Here is a 22,340-nt window from a genome sequence, read left to right as displayed (position 1 = left end):
TCTGAGATTATATGCGAAAATGTGAACATTTTGTCTAACATTCATACTAATAGCTAGTAGTCTATTCAAGGGTGAGATTTTAATATATGATTTTAATTGGCCCCCAGGTGATGTGGTTATAGTATGGAATTCTCAACTAAATGTTTGCCAGCTACATATCTTAAACTATTAAGTTAACTGTTCTAAATGTGTTAAATTTTCTTTGTGCATTTGGTTTGCTAACTTAGTAGCTAGTTATCAAGCTAAGTGGTGAATTTCTTACAATTAAGCTCCTCTTGGTAACAGCTGAAAAAATACTTTTTGGGGGTGTGCAGCAAACTGTGAGTATTATTTGTGAGTTACTTCTATAACTTTATGAGCAGGGATGTCTGCCCTGCAAATAGTTGATGTTAGAGACAAAAAGCAGCAGACCATAGTCTGTGTTATGGCTTTACATCCTCTGCAATATCTTGGATTGAGAGTTGCCTGTCTAACAGAACACAGAGCCTATTCTTTAACACAGAGGGTGTCTACTCCAACATAATCCAGGTAGTCGGGCATACCCCAGGACAGCTGTCTAGGCTCTTTACTTTTATTTTATTTTTTACTAATGACCTGCCACTGGCACTGAGTTAAGCCTGTGTGTCCATGTATGCTCGTGACTCTACATTATACACATCAGCTACCACAGAATACGAAATCACTGCAACACTTAACAATGAGCTGCAGTCAGTTTTAGAATGGGCGGCAAGTTCTAAGCCAGTTGTAAATATTTCAAAGACGAAAAGCATTGTATTTGGGACAAATCACTCACTAAACCCTAAACCTTAACTAAATATTTTAATGAATAATGTGGAAATTGAGAGAGATGAGGAGATCCTGGATTGTAAACTGTCATGGTCCAAACCAGTGGTTGGAAACAATTTTATTTTCTCCAATTGTTTCATTCTGAACAGTACCATTCATTTTTTTTGGTCCCGTTCCACTGTTACCAACCAGCTAAATAAAGTTCTGAGCCGGTTAGAACCCCCCAAAAGTAACAGTTTATATCGTTCCATTCTGTTACTTTTTAAACCACTGAAGTTGTTTAGTTACTTCACCAATGGCTAGAGCAGCTTGCTATTCAGCCGGCAAGCTATGCACATGCATTGAACTGACGTGTAGAGTAGGGTGCGACATGCAACTGAAAGGAGGTGTGGCTTCTATGAAGAGTGAAAGACAGTCTCCTATGGGGTTCTTGGAAGAACCTTTTGGGAGCAATTTTCAGTGCCAAGAGGCTTAACTTTGAGGATCTCAGAAGAACCTTTGTTGAACCCCTATATTTTTGAGTGTAGGTGACTTGCCAGCCCAGATAAAATGACTGATGAGCCTATCCCATTTAGTAACAAAACAAGTCCTACAGAACCTAGTTTAATCACACCTGGACTACTGCCCAGCTATATGGTCAAGTGCCACAAAAAGGGACAAAGGCAAATGACAGTTGGCTCAGAACAGAGCAGCACGCCTGACCCTTAACTGTATATGGAGAGCTATCATCAATAAAAATGCATGTCAATCTCTCCTGGTTAAAAGTAGAGATTGACTGCATCATTACTTGTCTTTGTGAGAAGTATTGGCATTTTGAAAGCACCGAGCTCTCTGTTTTAAACAACTAGCACACAGCTCAGACACTCATGCATAACCCACAAGAGGTCTCTTCAGTCCCCAAGTCCAGCATAGACCTTCGGAAACCCACAGTACTACAAAGAGCCATGACTACATTGAACTCTATTCCACATCAAGTAAATCAAGCAAGCAGTAAAATCAGATTTAAAAAACAGATAAAACAACAGACTGTGAAGAGACACAAAGGCACACCCATATGCACACAAACGCTAACAATCGCACTCTACACACATGTACAGTGTAAGGTTGTTATATTTTTTGTATTGTGGTATTATACATTTTGTATTGTATTGTAGTGGTAGAAAGGGGTGTAATAATTTGTTATATGATGTTCTGTTTTATTTTTTATTGTTTTGTGATGTAATTGCCTTAATCTCATTTGGACCCCAGGAATCATTTTATTTATGGCAAATGGTGATCCTTAATACAGAATACAAATACAAAAATAATGTATAGAATATTTGCATGCGTTCGTTAGCATTTAACTAGCATTCTCTATGGGATTTTACATGTACTTGTTAGTATTGCTAACCTTCGGATTGAAAATAGCATCCCTTTTGTTCAGTGCCGGTATCCTGGGATGGCACAAGGTCAGTATGACGAACTTAATACCGCCCAAGCCTTCACCTTGACATAGATTATACAAGTGTCTGGAACTCTATTGTAGGCATGTGACACCATTCTTCCACGAGAAATTCCATCAGTTGGTGTTTTGTTGTTGGCGGTAGAAAACGCTATCAGGGGCCCCGCTCCAGAATCTCCCATAAGTGTACAAATGGGTTGAGATCTGAGTTGTATACTGCGAAGCAAGCTACTCAGAAGTTTGTAAAGCTAGCCACCTTCAATTAGCTTCACATTCCAGGTCAGGCTTAATCCATACTATGAGGGAGGATATTGCTCGTCCGCCTGCCATTAACTCTAGCAGGCTTGTAACTGTGTGTGCATATCGCACGTGGCTAGTCGTACGCTGAACTCTTCAGGCTGTGGTGTGAAATAGGCTTTTAGAAGTGCCGTCTTTATTTTTATTACTTATCATTAATGCTGTCTTTGGTGTGCTTATCAATGAACAAGCACTGTTTTCCCTTCTATTGCTCCTTCTTCTATCTGTGGAACAGCTTGTTACGTTGTGGCCATAGACATACACTGAGTGTATAAAACATTAGGAACACCTTCCTAATATTGAGTTGCACCCCCTTTTGCCCTCAGAACAGCCTCAATTCGTTGGGGCATGGACTCTACAAGGTGTTGAAAGCGTTCCACATGGATGCTGGACCAATGCTTCGACACAGTTGTATCAAATTGACTGGATGTCCTTTGGGTGGTGGACCAGTCTTGATACACATGGAAAACTGCCTTGCAGTTCTTGCCGCACTCAAACCGGTGCGCCTAGCACCTACTACCATACCCCATTCAAAGGCACGTACATCTTTTGTCTTGCCCATTTACCCACTGAATGGCTCACATACACAATCCATGTCTCAATTGTCTCAAGGCTTAAAAATCCTACTTTAACCTGCCTCCTCTACTTCATCTACAATGATTGAAGTGGATTTAACAAGTGACATCATTAAGGGATCGTAGCTTTGACCTGGATTCACCTGGTCTGTCCACAGTACTGTATGTCTTGTAAACACAGTGTATGATCCATGGATGGGTTTTGGAACCTCTAATCCTGGCATATTGACTGTTAAACTCATGAGTACACAATCAATAGCTGCCAGTCTTGACTTAAATGGAAACTGCAATCTATGGCTTGTATGTCAATGGTTGTTTGCAGCTGTCAGTTTGCATTTAGCAAATTTCAAATAAATATTGCAAAATAATTAGACAGGAATTTTTCCTATTTATTTGCAGAATCAATTCCTCACCTTTTCTGTCTGTGATGGGTTCATGTTCCTGAGGTAGCCATACAAGAAATGACCATGTACATCTGTCATTTAAATTGGACTGAGTAGCCTAGTTAGTAGCCTAGCAAATAGATAGGTTATATGTATTTCAAGTGTTGCAATCCCATAGGATTTGTACAGTCAAATGTAACATTTGAATGGTTGATCTTTTACATTGAATTAGGCCTATGCATGCTACTGTATACTGTAATTGCATTTGTTTTTAGTAGCCTGCCTTCTAAAATATTTCAGAATTCGCGGGCATATTTAGACAGACCTGACGCCAGAACGAATCAGTTGGACGGGCATTTTAACAGGACCTCCTATGTGTGCACACATTTTTTTTAAAATCTGTGTAATAGTATAGACCACAGTTAACTCGTGAGTTTCAAGTTTGGAGAAGCTTACAATTTATTCTACCACTTCCACCGATCTGTGTGCCAGTTATGAATATTTATATATGCACATTTTTTCATTTCAATGATAACGTTTTTGTTTCTCATAATCATTGTCAAGTGGTTAATCATAAAAATCTGAAGTAAAATTATGGAATACAAAATGTAAAATTCAACCATAGCACGAGCACTAGCCTCTGCCATATGGCCACATTGAGACACTGTGATTCATTGGCGGCGAAAGAAATGATAGCATAGAACTCAGAGGTAGCCTATATAGGCCAATGCAGCAGTAGGCCTCAACTAAGTAATATACGTATGCCTAAAGCCGAAAAAATTAAAAGTAGAAAATATCCTGACGACAATTCCGGTTCTTTCAGTCACATTAATCTCTCTTCTCCGCCTGTCCTGCCTTCCTTTCTATCTGTCTTGACTTCAGCTATTGCAAGTGAAGTTCAACATTGTTTCAAATCATCACAAGGTCCAGCCCGAAGCTTTCGCTTAACAAAGTTTCCTGCGCCAGTGAGCTCGGGACAAAAAACAGTTTTTATGACGTTTCCACTGGATATATGGGATCATCAGATCGTGATATTCTGCTCTTTCACACTGAGGCTTGGGGGATTATTTAGGCCAGGAGTGTTGGAAAGCTTTTTTAAATACTGAGGAACTATCATTCGCAATGGATGTGAGAATTTTTTTTTTGTGGTGAGTTAAGGCAATCAGAAATAAAACACTGCCAAATGCGCACTTTCCTACATATGCGTGCATTCTGGATGTGCACCATATCTTCGCAAACACACACCTCCTCTTCTTCTTGATGCAACATTTTCAATTATACTCCAGACACATTATCTTCACAAATATCTTCACAAATATCTTCACAAATATCTTCACTGACAGCTGCACCTAAATCAGCTAGACCACACCTTTATTTGAAACAAACCACAGCTATTTCATAAGTCATGCTCCCTCGTGAAGTATTTAGAATCATTTTATTTAGACAGGAGTAAGTATAGAATTTTGGCTTAACGTCAATTTATTTTAGGGCAATCCAGCATCCTAACAGTGCAGTGTGCACCCGACGACCTTCCATAATGAAGAAATGCTCATGTCTCCGCCCTCACAATGGGAGTCTTTTTCCCAAAGGTGGGAAGGCAAGCGACAAGCTTAGGTCGTTGGGCCAGTAACCGAAAGGTTGCTGGATCTAATCCCAGAGCTGACGAGGTAAAAATGTCATTCTGCCCCTGTTCCCCGGCAGGCCGTCATTGTAAATAAGAATTTGTTCTTAAACTGACTTGCCTATTTAAATAAAGGTTATAAAAATAAATAGATATGTCTGCATATTATTCCTACAGAGACGCATTGGGCTTATACTGGACAGATTTGGCGAGAGTGAGCCCTCTCGCTTTGCCACTTCCTCTCTGCTGAAGCTTACTGCAAAGCACCGGAGTAAGCATCCGAGCAAGTGAAAAGTGGCCCTCTATATGTAGCCCATGTATTTGATGCTGTTTGGCCAGAAATAGAATCAGGGCAGGAAGAGGAAAAACTGTCATCATCAGATACATGGTCTACACATTCTGAGACAGAGAGGAGCTTGTTCACTGTCCAGACAGCATCAGATACATGGTCTACACATTCTGAGACAGAGAGGAGCTTGTTCACTGTCCAGACAGCATCAGATACATGGTCTACACATTCTGAGACAGAGAGGAGCTTGTTCACTGTCCAGACAGCATCAGATACATGGTCTACACATTCTGAGACAGCTTGTTCACTGCATCAGACATGGTCTACACATTCTGAGACAGAGAGGAGCTTGTTCATTCTCAGATACAGACAGAGAGGAGCTTGTTCACTGTCCAGACAGCATCAGATACATGGTCTACACATTCTGAGACAGAGAGGAGCTTGTTCACTGTCCAGACAGCATCAGATACATGGTCTACCCATTCTGAGACAGAGGGGTGCTGTTTCGCTGTCCAGACAGCATCAGATACATGGTCCACAGATACTGAGACAAACAGGGGGGCGCTGTTTCACTTGCTCAGATGCTTTGACTGAGATTGATGTGCCTTTCTGTCGGCGTGCGTCTCGGTCAAATAAATGATCAATATTTCCATATTTTATTTGTACGGTCAAAAAGGTACGGTAGGGCGGTACAGGCCCCCTAGGCCCGCCCATAACGCCTGCCCTGTATTTAGGTTGTGGGAAAAGTCCATTCTGCTGACAGGTCCACTGTTTTCCATTGTTTTCTCTTTCTGAAACTTACACAGTACTTTGCCAGATACAGAATAAATCACTGCAAAATATCTAAACAACTGGATTTAAAGCCAGACTAAGTCAGTGACACAAAATATACATCTCCTTCAAATGTTTATATTTGGTTGCATTGACAACCAAACACAATTCAATATCACTTTTGCAATACAGTAAATAGTCTATTAACTTGGTCGACAAGCACAATATGTATTTTTTTGGGCGACCTGAAGCAAGTTCACATAGAAATATTTGTTACAGATTGAAAGCAAGTCTAAGAAGCAGTAGATCTGCTCTATTTCTATGCTTCCTGGTCTTAAGTTTTATTTTTGCATCTTTTACTTTCGGTTTTGTAAATATTTTTCAGAGTGGTTCAGATGGGACAATGATTCTCTACACTATACTTGCTTCTTTTTTTCTTACATAAACTGAAATTAGGCTAACTATTCAAATTTTATCAACCAGGAAATGGTGAACTGATCTGCTTAGTCCATTTTTAACAAATGATGTTGGATTAATTTCTCCAACTAAACAAAAAAATTAAATGAAAGAATAGGATTAAGCCAGTGGCTCAAATGAAACTATCCAAGCATTAGCTAGACTACTTCTCTTTTAAATGTTGATATTTGGTTGAGTTGTCAACCAAAGACAATTCAATATTACTTTTGTAATACAGTGAATAGCCTAAAGTTAAGGCTATTTTACAAACTAATGTAACAGTATTTATTTAACCTAAAATAAGTAACACATCCATGGACACATTTGAGGTTACTATAACTATAAATGTTTTCTAATGTAATCATAGAATGTGTGCATGTTCAAGATTGCGTACAAAAGTTGCAGGTCTGTGTAGATCTTCGCAATACTATAATAATCTGCACAGAATCTGGAACAGCATTGATCACTTGCGCTATGTACTTTGAAGTAATCTCAACTTCAATCCAGGTCATTTGGTTGTGCTATTAGATTAAGCACAGTGATAAAACATGACTTTGTATTTACACAACAACGTATCTGTATTCCCATTTGAACTTTGTGCTTTTAAATGTTTGAACGTGATAAGTGATAACACATTTAGATGCAACTAATCCAAAAATCTGACAATGTTTTTCCATTGGAATTTGGTTCTGCATTTAGATGGTTGAAGCATAGTGATAACACATTTGAATTCAACAAACGTCTGGCTGTCTTTTTGAGTGGATGAATAAAGGTTGAAATCTCATTGAAATATTATACATTTCCATGTTGAACTGATTGTGCAGTATACCAGCATGTTGAACTGATTCACCAGCACATACCAGCATAAACTGGTCACCAGCAAAACCAGCACTAGTCACCACCATATTCTGGTCTATGCTGGGGGTTTTTTCAGCAGGGTTTGGGACCTCAGTCACGTATAGAGGGTACAGTCAGGTCCCCTGCCACCAGTCTCTGCCCAGAGTAAACAGCTACTAGCCACTATGGGGTCACTCACTTCCACAAACCCCCCTTTGTTTGCAGATTCCAAATCAAACCGTTTCTCTTAGATTACATCTAACTGAAGCTGGATCTTGGCATTGCTTCTTTAACACAGTTTTTTCTCCCCTCAAAATGTTGATAGCCCCCCCAAAAACATCTTAAGTGTTCAAGATAAATGGCAGCATGATTACCTTCCATTTGAAATCAACACACAATGATTTGGTCTGCATTGTAGTACAATTCGGATGTGATTGCATTGTACCGTGATGGAAAAATACAACCTCTTAAAAGCTATTTTTACGTGCGCAATAAAGCGTCCACCGTTTCCAACATCTTGAAGGCATTACAGATTTCAGCACCGACTTGGTGAAATAACTCTTCCCTTTCTATACTACACAATACATAATTTGGGGTGCTTCAGATGAGTATGAGGAATACCTCTTCCTTTCATTGTGTTGAAAAGGTGCTCTTCAATCTAGCCAGGAGCCCAGCCGAAAGCAGATTGTGCAGACAGATAGAGGGGGCGGGGGGGTGATAATGTGTGATAACGTGTGCTGTAAATCAGGCTGAGATTAGAGTAACACCTTGTCATAATATAGCTGCATCTCCCACTGGTGCGAAGATAGATCATGTGCCACATAGCATTGACTAGAATGCTTTACATCAATATTTAACCTTTGAATAAATGTCACATAGTTCCCATTGTGGTTTAATCTTAGAATTGAGAAAAAGAAGAAATTCAAAGTTGTAGGGTGTTGTATGATGCTGGAGTGTAGACAAACATTGCTTGAGATATGATTAGGCAGTACTTTTCCTATGAAAATACAATAGGGAAGCTGGAATGGCCTCACCAGGAAGACACCAACCAATGGCCTGGACACAGGGGGACTGAGAAATTCCCATGACTGGAATGCAGGAAGGATGACACTAGTGTCTGGCCAGGGGTGGATACTGAGGAGTCCAGAGTGCAGTCGTCTATCACTCCGTGTGCTGATGGATGAGCAGGCAGGCTTTGAGGCAGGCCAAAGAAATAGAAGGATTAGGAGGAGGTTGGGAGGGGTCAGGCAGGATGTATGCTAGACCCCCCCCTCTCAGTTTACATGAACTTTAGTCAAATACATTCAAACTCAATTTTTCACAATTCCTGACATTTAATCCTAGTAAAAATCCCTGTTTAAGGTCAATTAGGATCACTACTTTATTTTAAGAATGTGAAATGTCAGAATAATAGTAGAGAGAATGATTTATTTCAGTTTTTATTTCTTTCATCACATTCCCAGTGGGTCAGAAGTTTACATACACTCAATTAGTATTTGGTAGCATTGCCTTTAAATTGCTTAACTTGAGTTTGCACTTTTCGCACCAAAGTACATTCATCTCTAGGAGACAGAAAGCTTCTCCTTCCTGAGCGGTATGACGGCTGGGTGGTCCCGTGGTGTTTAAACTTGCCTACTCTTGTTTGCACAGATGAACGTTGGAAATTGCTCGCAAGTATGAAACAGAGATCTACAGTATTTTTTCTTAGGTCTTTGCTGATTTCTTTTGATTTTCCCATGATGTCAAGCAAAGAGGCACTCAGTTTAAAGGTAGGCCTTGAAATACATCCACAGGTACACCTCCAATTGATTCAAATTATGTCAATTAGCCTAACAGAAGCTTCTAAAGCCATGACATAATTTTCTGGAATTTTCCAAGCTGTTTAACGGCACACTCATCTTAGTGTATGTTAACTTCTGACCATCTTGAATTGTGATACAGTGAATTATGAGGTAAATAATCTGTCTGTAAACAATTGTTGGAAAATGTTCTTGTGTCATGCACAAAGTAGATTTCCTAACTGACTTGCCAAAACTATAGTTTGTTCAATTTGTGGAGTGGTTGAAAAATGAGTTTTAATGACTCCAACCTAAGTGTATGTAAACTTCTGACTTCATCTGTATATATACACATATACATATATGTGTGTATATACTGTACATACCAGTGGCGGTCAGTGCCGTTTAACATGAGGGAGGACCAATTATTTTTCATGAGCAAGGCCTTATGTCTATTTAAGCATATTGTATGACTCTCATTCATATTCCATTCACCCAGTGCAATGTAACAGCGATAGGTTTAGGCTACTACATGATACTCAAATTTTCCCTATACCCAGCATGAGGTTGCTACAACCTAGCCTATGAATGAAAGTTTACAGCGTAGGTGCACACAGGTCGAGAGACAAATTTGAGGTGACAGACAATTGGCACATGTGTAGACAGTGACATTCAATACCGCCTTGCACACTCTTATCTGCATCTAGCTGATATAGGGTGTAATCATTAGTCCAACAGTTGCAAACAAGAGTTTCTATTAGACAAATTCAGGTATGTTTATCCCTGTTTTGATCCGTTTTGATCCGTTTAATAAATGTTTTTCAACAGAATCGGTGGAATGAGTACACCCCTGGTCACGTGTAAACACAGTTCACTTTCATAGAAGCCACGTTGTATTTCTTCTCGCATCTATGTACTCTCCTCCTCTCACCTCTTCCCTTCGCTTGTGGACTTCAATGCACAACACATCAACTGTATGTGACCAGGCAAAATGTTTTATTCCAAGCTAAACCGCTGCACACAGCCTACATCATTGTCACCATATTAACTAAATGAATGTCATAGTCAGCATAGCTAATATTACAATCATGCAGTAACGTTAGTCACCAAGTAGTTACACTGGCGGGCCCTGATGGCAATAAATTAGTAATACCAAAAGCTTACCTTGACTTGGAAGAGTTCCAGTATCTTGTTGGAAAGTCATAGCCGGCTAGCTACCATAGAATCCCTCTGTTTGAGCAAGAGGATTCAGTGGGCTAAACTAACTAACTGCATTTGCTCTCGCTTTATTTCTCTCTTGATTCTCCTTCATTTTGGAAGAAATGAATTCGTTCAAAAACGTTCAACTATTGTCTTTCTCTCTTTGAATCAACTACTCACCACATTTTATACACTGTAATGCTAGCTAGCTGTAGCTTATTCTTTCAGTACTAGATTAATTCTCTGATTCTTTGATTGGGTGGACGACATGTCAGTTCATGCTGCAAGATCTCTGATAGGTTGGAGGACATCCTCCGAAATTTGTCATAATTACTGTGTAAGTCTATGGAAGGGGGTGAGAACCATGAGACTCCTAGGTTTTGTATTGAAGTCAATGTACCCAGAGGAGGACGGACGCTAGCTGTCCTCACGCTACAACATGGTGCTACCCTACAGTGCTGTTGACGCTACTATAGACTTTCTTTGCAAAATATTGTGTTTTAATCAGTTAATTTGTGACGTGATTATATTTAGCATAGTTTTATCTAAAAGGTTCACTTTTGAAATGTTTTACAATAAAAAAAATATGAAATTCACTGAGGAGCATGGTCCTCCCCTTCCTCCTCTGAGGAGCCTCCACTGATATGTACACACGCATTCACGCATGCACGCAAGTGCACACACACATGCCGCATGCAGCCGCAGAAATGGAGATCCAACTGGGCTATGTTCCAATCTGCAGAATTAATGAAGAGGTATAATGTTTTACCGTCAAGGGGAGTTTGGGGCCTCAGGGGAAACAAATGGGTAGAGACAGATTTCTGAAATCTGTCTTCAATAATGTAGTGGACACCGGGTTATGAGATAGCATAGTTATGGCAATTTGCAGACATTTGTGGCATGTCTGAATTATTTTAGCAGACAAACCCATCACATGTACAGTTAAAGAATCTTAATTTGATCACTCATTTGATGCTGAGAATGAAATGGAGATTTGCTTTTTGATTTACAGAAATTCACTGAAAACCCACAGTTAAATTCAAAATGTTGCACTTTTCATTTAGCTTACCGTAATTTCCGGACTATAAGCCGCTACTTTATTCCCACACTTTGAAACTCGCGGTTTATACAATGACGCGGCTAATTTATGGATTTTTCCCGCTTTCACAAGATTCATGCCGCCAAAAAACTGAGCACCGTCACGTAATGTGACGTAAATCGAGTGCGCTCAAACTTCCCATCATTCTGATTATGGTAGTAATTTTGTCACCCTCATCATGGCAAAGACACAGAGAAATGCATATGATGCAGCTTTCAAGTTGAAGGCGATCGATCTGGCTGTTGGAAAAGGAAATAGAGCTGCTGCACGGGAGCCTGGCCTTAATGAGTCGATGATAAGACGTTGGAAACAGCAGCGTGAGGAACTGACTCAGTGCAAAAAGAAAACAAAAGCTTTCAGAGGGAAGAAAAGCAGATGGCCCAAAGTATTTGCAGCCCCTCGACATCAGTGTAAATCGTGCATTTAAGGCGGCGCTCCTTGTTCAGTGGGAGGCTTGGATGACAAGTGGGGAGAAGTCCTTCACTAAAACGGGCCGCAGGCGAAGAGCATCTTATGGTCAAGTCTGCCAGTGGGTCCTGACAGCGTGGAGCATTGTCAAAAAATCCACTATCATCAACGGGTTTCGAAAGGCTGGACTGCTGCGTGTTGAAGGGGCAGCATGAGCTCAGCGGGGTATTTGCCTCCGGATGAAAGTGACGAGAGCGACAATGAAAACGATCCAACATCGGATGAAGCAATTCTGAGGCTATTCAACTCCGACACCGAAGGAGATGACTTCAGTGGTTTCAGTGCACAGGAGGAGGAAGATAGTGACCAATGACTTTCTTGGTAGGCTACTGTTTTAATTTTTGTTACAAGCCGTGTTTCGTTAAAGCCTATTTATTTTTGTTACAAGCCGTGTTTCATTTAATTAAAGGCTGTGTAAAGTTAATTTGTTTCAATGTACCGGTAGGCACCTGCGGCTTATAGACATATATATATATATAGACATATGCGGCTTATTTATGTACAAAATACATATTTTTTAATAATTCAAGTGGGTGCGGTTTATATTCAGGTGTGCTTAATAGTCCAGCAATTACGGTACTTTTGGCCAGTTAATAGCCTAGCCACTGATCAAGCAACATTATGGACTTAACATTTCCTCAGGATTACTTTGCTAATTACATTACATCTGTAATGAGTTACAGACTGTGTAGGCCATACTACTACATCCTCATTAATATTTACTCCATTCAACGTGCAAGGGCGTTGGGATCCATTAGGGGGTATTTGGTGCAGGTGGGTGTGTGTGTTTGTGCGCGTGCATGTACTGTATGATGACGAAGAATCTGTGAGAGGTTTTTGCTATGAACTATTCATGGATAGAAATGTTGCATTTGGCGAGCACACACACCCCATGTCAGCAGCAGCCTAAAATAACCCCAACGAACCAGGTTTCTACAGCAACAGGAAATGTGAATTATTATGTGGAATATAACACATAGCCATTTTTGTAGGGGTTAATGCATTTTTCTTAAGGGAAGTTTTCTTAAACCTCTACACTACACGTAAAAAATGTCCTGCATTGCAGGAAAGTTATCTTGCGGCAGGGTGATCCAATTAAGATCCTACACCCGTAAGATGGCACTGCAACAAAGTCAGACAGTGATAACCCTTTATCAAGGTTAACATGAGTGTTAAGTTGTTGAGGTTAACACCGAGTCTTAGGGTGGCCACAGATTTTAAAAGAAGACTTATAATAAATAGCAAAGAGAGTTGTTCACCTCTGACGGAACGTGGAACTATCGGAAGATTAGAAGGAGGGAATTCATGTACTTTGGAATTATCCTGTAAAATAAATCAGAATAGTGTCAGAATGTCGTAAATTCTGCGGAATGAATTTCGAAGGGATTAGGCCTAGACTTGTTGGCAACGACCAGTACTGCAGAGAAAAACCTCTCCTGTATTTTTTCTCCAGTATTTTTTCTTTATTTGAAACAGAGCCACCTGTCAGCTGATGTTGTTCTTTCTAACAAGCACTCTCTTTCTACACTTTCTCTCTCTCTCTCTCTCTCTCTCTCTCTCTCTCTCTCTCTCTCTCTCTCGTTAAGACTGAGAGCTGCGACTCACTGTAACCAAGAGGCAGGATTTACAGTTGGAGCTGCTGGCATGTTTTTGCCAGGGCTTTGGGAGATAACATTGTTGACTTGGTGTGGGGTGACAGGGTCTTACTCCACTAGCCCATTGCTATGGACACTCCCAAGGAAGCCTGGTCATGCCTCCCCCACTCTTCCAGAGTGGCATATTCCAAACTGCTGATGGAATAGAAACTGCACTTGTTACAGTTGAGGGGCAGACTGTCTGTACAGTAAGAGAGTGATCGTGTAGGGCTGCTACTAGTAATAAAGGAAGTCACTACTGCATTGTACAGTATATTGATACATAATAACAATACAGATGTAGGATCATAATTTGAGCCAGTTTATTATAGCAGGAAAATAATCCTGCAGCAACAGGAAATGTGAATTATCATATGGATTATAATTAATGAACGTTTTTGTAAGGGTTGATACATTTACAGTAGGGAAAATCAAGTCTGAACTTTTCAAATGGAAATTAGAAACTTCAGAAGCCTTTTTAAAACTGAAATACACTACAAGTTTGCATTTCCTGCTGCGCAGGACAATTCTAAGCAGACAAAAGAGTAATCAAATTAAAATATGCAAAAAGGTTTGCATATTCAGTAGGGTTGTACGTATTATAATACAGCAGGTCAGGAAGATGCATACAAACATAGAAACACACACAGAGGCTTGCACATCAGGATGAACGACTTGATTTGTCTGCGTGTGTGTGGATGGACTTTACATGTTGGAAGTCAGATCGAGTCTGGGCAGTTCCACTAGCTCAATACTACGGCCAATTGCACTCCTCTTCCTCGTGTCATCTGTGTCAGTTGATCATGGGTCTGGATGAAAGGACAGCTGGGGAGTCTGTCAGCAAACAAGGACAGGTGTGTGTGTGTGTGTGTGTGTGTGTGTGTGTGTGTGTGTGTGTGTGTGTGTGTGTGTGTGTGTGTGTGTGTGTGTGTGTGTGTGTGTGTGTGTGTGTGTGTGTGTGTGTGTGTGTGTGTGTGTGTGTGTGTGTGTGTGTGTGCTTGAGTAGCCTAAATGCTCAGCCAATCTGTAACTCACTTGTTTTAGTTGATGAACATCCCTGTGCAAGATTTCCACTCAACTCCATTTGTAGAGTGATAAAGCATGTGAATGCAAATAGTCAACCAAAAGGACCAATCAGTGACCTCGATACTGGCCCTTGAGTGCACTGCATCTGAGCAATCTCACAGCAAAGGGTCACAGGAGACGGACGACGGGAGGATTCTGTGTCCTCCCCTGACTGATAGCGGACTGCAGCAGTGCAGAGCAGACAAAGAGCGGACGTGCCCAAAAAGAAAACACTTAAAGAAAAAAATATGTGGTCTGATTCCAGCTGAAAGTGGGCCATTTTGGCGAAGGCTGCCTTGTTTCTTATCATTCATTACCATCTGTAATTCCAATGCTTCGCCATCCATTTCTTTCTGACATCCAAATGAAGCATGACATGTATAGCTAACTAGTAGTTTGAATAACATTCCAGCATTTCACAGAGGATGCAAGACAGTTCAGAGGTAGAGACTTAATGAAATGTTAGAATGGCCTTGGAAGTGGCATTGTTTATTTTGCAGGACACGTGGGTGAAAAATCCCTGGTCTTTTTACAGTTTGGATACAGTCAGGGAGGGAGGCGATCAGTGCTCCAGAAATAGCCCTAGCCAAACCAGGGTGGTTTCAAAACAATGCACCCGCACACAAGACTCCATCAGACATCCCGGATATTCTTAGCCCTTTAATGATGTCCGGACACCCACCACAGGAGGCTATTGACTTTGGGAAGCCAAAGGCAGGGGCGGACTTAGTGATTTGGAGGCCCCAAGCAGATGTGTGGTAAGACAGAGGGGCGCTTTCAGATGCTTTCTCTAGAGAGTTAGTTTCAGCCACTTGCGAAATTGATGGAAAGTTGGCGGGTGCATAGTGCACTGTTCGGATGCTAGAATTATTTTGGATGAAAGTGCAAAGGTAACGTACTTTTTGAAGTTATTTTTTGACAATCAGATGGGAACATCATGACAGGTTGTGTTCATGGCACATTCAGAGGTAATCCGTAGCTATTATAGTAAAGACATGTCATTTAACTTTAAAAAATACCTCAAGAGGAGTATGGGGGAGGGGGCTCAAACTGAGAAATTAAAATATTAATATATATATATATATATATATATATATATATATATATATATATATATATATATATATATAGTACCAGTCAAAAATTTGGACACAACTACTCATCCCAGGGTTTTTCTTTATTTTTTTACTCATTTCTACATTGTATAATAATAGTGAAGATATAAAAACTATGAATTAACACATATGGAATCATGTAGTAACCAAAAAAGTGTTTAACAAATCAAAATATATTTAATTTTTGAGATTCTTCAAAGTAGCCACCCTTTGCCTTGATGACAGCTTTGCACACTCTTGGCATTCTCTCAATCAGCTTCTTGAGGTAGTCACCTGGAATGCATTTCAATTAACAGGTGTGCCTTCTTAAAGGTTAATTTGCTGGAATTTCTTTCCTTCTTAATGCGTTTGAGCCAATCAGTTGTGTTGTGACAAGGTAGGGATGGTATACAGAAGATAGTCCTAATTGGTAAAAGTCCATATTATGTCAAGAACAGCTCAAATAAGCAAAGAGAAACAACAGTCCATCATTACTTTAAGACATGAAGGTCAGTCAATCCGGGAAAATTTCAAGAACTTTGAAAGTGCAGTTGCAAAAACCAGCAAGCGCTATGATGAAACTGGCTCTCATGAGGACCGCCACAGGAAAGGAAGACACAGAGTTACCTCTGCTGCAGAGGATGAGTTCATTAGATTTACCAGCCTCAGAAATTGCAGCCAAACAAATGCTTCACAGAGTTCAAGTAACAGAACCATCTCAACATCAACTGTTCAGAGGAGACTGTGTGAATCAGGCCTTCATGGTTGAATTGCTGCAAAGAAACTACTACTAAAGGACACCAATAAGAATAAGAGACTTGCCAAGAATAAGAGACTTGCCAAGAAACACAAGCAATGGACATTAGACCAGTGGAAATCTGTCCTTTGGTCTGATGAATCCAAATTTGAGATTTTTGGTTCCAAACGCCTTATCTTTGTGAGACGCAGAGTAGGTTAACGGATGATCTCTGCATGTATAGTTCCCACCGTGAAACATGGAGGAAGAGGTTTGATGGTGTTGGGGTGCTTTGCTGGTGACACTGTCTGGGTTTTACTTAGAATTCAAGACACATTTAAAGATAATGGCTACCACAGCATTCTGCAGCGATACGCCATCCCATCTGGTTTGCGCTTAGTGGGACTATTATTTTTCAATTTTTTCAACAGGTCAATGACACTACTCCAGGCTGTGTAAAGGCTATTTGACCAAGAAAGAGAGTGATGGAGTGCTGCATCAGATGACCTGGCCTCCACAATCACCCGACCTCAACCCAATTGAGATGGTTTGGGATGTGTTGGACCGCAGAGTGAAGGAAAATCAGCCAACATGCTCAGCATATGTGGGAACTCCTTCAAGACTGTTGGAAAAGCATTCCAGGAAAAGCTGGTTGAGAGAAAGCCAAGAGTGTGCAAAGCTGTCATCAAGGCTAAGGGTGGCTACTTTGAAGAATCTCAAATCTAAAACATATTTTGATTTGTTTAACATTTTTTTTGTTACTACATGACTCCATATGTGTTATTTCATAGTTTAGATGTCTTTAAAAAGAAAAATGGAAAACATCCAAACAAGTGAGTCATAAACAGGAAAATACAGGGAGGAAGGGACAGAGGGGGCAGGTTCAAGTGCATCATGGTGCTTTCAGGGACAGGGGGACACACTCCCGCTGTGTTGTTTCCTATCTACCGACTCAGTTTCCTCACTTTGGGGCATCCTGTGTCTTTGTCCAAGTGTGTGTGTGTTGAAGTGAGTGTGTGTGTCACGGTATGTCACTGTTTGTGTCAGCTTGTTTATCTAATGGCCCCCATTATTGGTGCCGTGAAATTGGCAGTTGGAATTTTTCCATGTTAATTGTGTAGGATGTTACATGAAGCTGAGGAATTTAGTCGCGCTCCCGGGCCTCCGTCATTGGCCAACTATTCAAACACAAACACACGTTTCCTCAACCGGTCATCATGTAACGCTGCTCCGATGACCAACTGGACTATTTTTAAATCTCCCTTTTCAGTGAAGCCTAATATTGGATAAGTGGTTTGCCAAAAGGCAGCCCATGTTGCACAACATACAGTGGAGTTCCATCTGGCTACACATGCTTATTGCAGTGGAAATGAAGACAAGCGATCAAAGAGCTTTGCTTAGACTTCAGACCTGCTGCACTGCTCCACTCGTGTCTACTCATCCAGGATCTTATAATAGGCTTGAGAAGGGATTGACACGCTCCCTAGCCTGACCCCGTAACCTGGGAGTATAAGACCCTTGAGGCAATCTGCCCTCTGCTAACAGATGGCAGCTAAAGAAAAGGCGCCCACCGCTCAACTGCAGAGGGATTTCTCTCTCTCTCTCTCTCTCTCTCTCTCTCTCTCTCTCTCTCTCTCTCTCTCTCTCTCTCTCTCTCTCAAATCCATCTGACACATGTCAAGTGCCCCGTTGTGGCAGGCTCTGACCCTGCCACAATAGGGGACTTCTGGGTGTCAAGGCTGCCACTCAAGTTACCCCATTGTGAGCACTGATTGGGGGGTTAAGACACTGGAGCAGAGAAAGGGGCTGTGTTAAGGGGAGCTGCCTTTTTAATGTAGATATACTGGATTTAGTAAGTCAGACATGGGGTAACTAGTCGAAGTCTCAGTTTCAATACCATTTCTATTTGGAAATTGGATACAGCTATAGCTGTTTTACCAAGAGCGTTTTTGTTGATATTTTTCATAGCCATCTGTTTATCACTACAAACCGATGCTGGCCCTAAGACCACACTTCAAGAGCTATATAGGGCACTAAGCTAACAAGAAAATGCTCATCCAGAGGTGGCCCTCTTAGTAGCTGGTGACGTTAATGCAGGAAAACTGAAATCCGTTTTACCTTATTTCTACCAGTGTCACCTGTGCAACTAGAGGTGAATAAACTCTAGATAACCTTCCCTCCACATACAGAGACGCATACAAAACTCTACCTCGCTCACCATTTGGAAAATCTGGATTCAAAATTATTCCAATTATTACAACCAATAGAATGTTATTATTATTATATATATATATATATATATATATATATATATATATATATATATAAATTATATATATATAATATTTAAATTATTATATAAATTTAAATTATTATACAAAATTATTACAACCAATAGAATGTATAATAACATTCTATTGGTTGTAATAATTTTGTATAATAATTTAAATTGAAAAACTCAAAGCTTTGAATATATCAAAGCTTTAAATATATATATATATTTATTTTATATATTTTTTATTTTATATATTTTATATTTATAATAACATTCTATTGGGTATTAAATACTTTTTTTCTTTACATAGTTGAATGTGCTGACAATAAAATTACATCGGGCCCTCATACCACCCTCATGGAGTCTGTTTCTGACCGTTTGAGCAAACACATGCATATTTGTGGCCTGCTGGAGGTCATTTTGCAGGGCTCTGGGAGTGCTCCTCCTGCTCCTCCTTGCACAAAGGCGGAGGTAGCGGTCCTGCTGCTGGGTTGTTGCCCTCCTACGGCCTCCTCCACATCTCCTGATGTACTGGCCTGTCTCCTGACAGCAAACCTTCTTGCCACAGCTCGCATTGATGTGCCATCCTGGATGAGCTGCACTACCTGAGCCACTTGTGTGGGTTGTAGACTCCGTCTCATGCTACCACTAGAGTGAAAGCACTGCCAGCATTCAAAAGTGACCAAAACATCAGCCACAAAGCATAGGAACTGAGAAGTGGTCTGTGGTCACCACTTGCAAGAACCACTCCTTTATTGGGGGTGTCTTGCTAATTGCCTATAATTTCCACCTGTTGTCTATTCCATTTGCACAACAGCATGTGAAATGTATTGTCAATCAGTGTTGCTTCCTAAGTGGACAGTTTGATTTCACAGAAGTGTGATTGACTTGGAGTTACATTGTGTTGTTTAAGTGTTCCCTTTATTTTTTTGAGCAGTGTATATATATACACACTGTTTATATACACTACCATTCAAAAGTTTGGGGTCACATAGAAATGTCCATGTTTTTGAAAGAAAGGCACATTTTTTGTCCATTAAAATAACATCACATTGATCAGAAATACAGTTTAGACATTGTTAATGTTTTAAATTACTATTGTTGCTGGAAACAGCAGAATTTTAATGGAATATCTACATAGGCTTACAGAGGCCCATTATCAGCAACCATCACCAGTGACACATTGTGTTAGCGTATCCAAGTTTATCGTTTTAAAAGGCTAATTGGTCATTAGAAAACCCTTTTGCAATTATGTTAGCACAGCTGAAAACTGTTGTGCTGATTAGCGAGGCAATAAAACTGGCCTTCTTTGGACTAGTTGAGTATCTGGAGCATCAGCATTTGTGGGTTTGATTACAGGCTCAAAATGGCCAGAATTGGCCACTATGGCCAGAATGCCCACTATTCTTGTTCTGAGAAATGAAGCCAATGCTGTGGACTACTCCTTTCACAGAACTGTCTGTAACCAGAATAGAAAGAGGAGTGGGAAGCCATGGCACAACTGAGCAAGAGGACAAGGACATTAGAGTATGTAGTTTGAGAAACTGACGCCTCACAAGTTCTCAACTGGCAGCTTCATTAAATAGTACCCACAAAACACCAGTGTCAATGTCAACAGTGAAGAGGCGACTCCGGGATGCTGGCCTTCTAGGCAGAGTTGCAAAGAAAATATATATGGGCAAAAAAACACAGACATTGGACAGAGAAAAAAGTGAAAAAAGTGTTATAGACAGGCAAATCTAAGTTTGAGGTGTTCGGATCACAAAGAAGAACATTCGTGAGACACATAAAAAATGAAAAGACACTAGAGGAGTGCTTGACGCCATCTGACAAGCATGGTGAAGGCAGTGTGATGGTCTGGGTGTCACGTTCTGACCTTAGTTCCTTTGTTTTGTCTCTGTTTTAGTATGGTCAGGGCGTGAGTTGGGTGGGCAGTCTATGTTCTTTTTTCTATGATTTGGTATTTCTGTGTTTGGCCTGGTATGGTTCTCAATCAGAGGCAGCTGTCAATCGTTGTCCCTGATTGAGAACCATACTTAGGTAGCCTGTTTTCACCCTTGAGTTGTGGGTGATTATTTTCTGTTGTGTGTCTTCATCAGAGAGGTCTGTTTGGTTGTCGTTTTTGTATTTCAGTGTTCAGTTTGATTCATTAAATATTAACATCATGAACACATACCACGCTGTGCTTTGGTCCTCACCTTCGTCCACCAACAACAGCCGTGACACTGGGGGTGCTTTGGTGGTGGTAAAGTGGGAGATTTGTACAGGGTAAAAGGGATCTTGAAGAAGGAATGGTATCACTCCATTTTGCAACGCCATGTCATACCCATACCCTACAACAGGACAATGACCCAAAGCACAGCTCCAAACTATGCAACAACTATTTAGGGAAGAAGCAGTCATCTGGTATTCTGTCTCTAATGGAGTGGCCACCACAGTCACCGGATCTTAACCCTATTGAGCTGTTGTGGGAGCAGCTTGACCGTGTTGGTACGTAAGAAGTGCCCATCAAGCCAATCCAACTTGTGGGGAGGTGCTTCAGGAAGCATGGGGTGAAAATTCTTCAGATTACCTCAACAAATTGACAACTAGAATGCCAAAGGTCTGCAATTGCTGCAAATGGAGGTTTCTTTAACGAAAGCAAAGTTTGAAGGACACTTATTATTTCAATTAAAAATCATTGTTTATAACCTTGTCAACATGTTGACTATATTTCTTATTCCTTTTGTAACTCATTTCATGTATGTTTTCATGGAAAACAAGGACATTTCTAAGAACTGTAGTATATATACAGTGGAAGTGTTACGGCTTTCTTCCGTCGAAGGAGAGTCGGACCAAAATGCAGCGTGGTTAAATCGAGACATCTTTAATAACGATGAAAACGAACAATACAAAAACAACAAACGGAATGCGAAAACCTATACAGCCTGTCTGGTGACAAATAACACAGAGACTGGAACAATCACCCACAAAACCACAGTGAAACCCAGGCTACCTAAATATGGTTCGCAATCAGAGACAACGAGAATCACCTGACTCTGATTGAGAACCGCCTCAGGCAGCCATAGACTATGCTAGACACCCCTACTAGCCACAATCCCAAAACCTACGGAAAAAACCCCATACAAAAACACAACACAAAATAAACCCATGTCACACCCTGGCCTGACCAAATAATTATAGAAAACACCAAATACTAAGACCAGGGCGTGACAGGAAGTTAGAAGTTTACATACACTTAGGTTGGAGTCATGAAAACTCGTTTTTCAACCACTCCACAAATTTCTTGTTAACAAACTATAGTTTGGCAAGTCGGTTAGGACATCTACTTTGTGCATGACACAAGTCATTTTTTCAACAATTGTTTACAGACAGATTATTTAACTTGTAATTCATTGTATCACAATAGCAGTGGGTCAGAAGTTTACATACACTAAGTTGACTGTTCCTTTAAACAGCTTGGAACATTCCAGAAAATGATGTCATGGATTTAGAAGCTTCTGATAGGCTAATTGACATAATTTGAGTCAATTGT

Source organism: Oncorhynchus tshawytscha, linkage group LG08, assembly GCF_018296145.1.
Source record: "Oncorhynchus tshawytscha isolate Ot180627B linkage group LG08, Otsh_v2.0, whole genome shotgun sequence".
Taxonomy (NCBI): domain Eukaryota; kingdom Metazoa; phylum Chordata; class Actinopteri; order Salmoniformes; family Salmonidae; genus Oncorhynchus; species Oncorhynchus tshawytscha.
Note: the sequence above shows the minus strand (reverse complement) of the source record.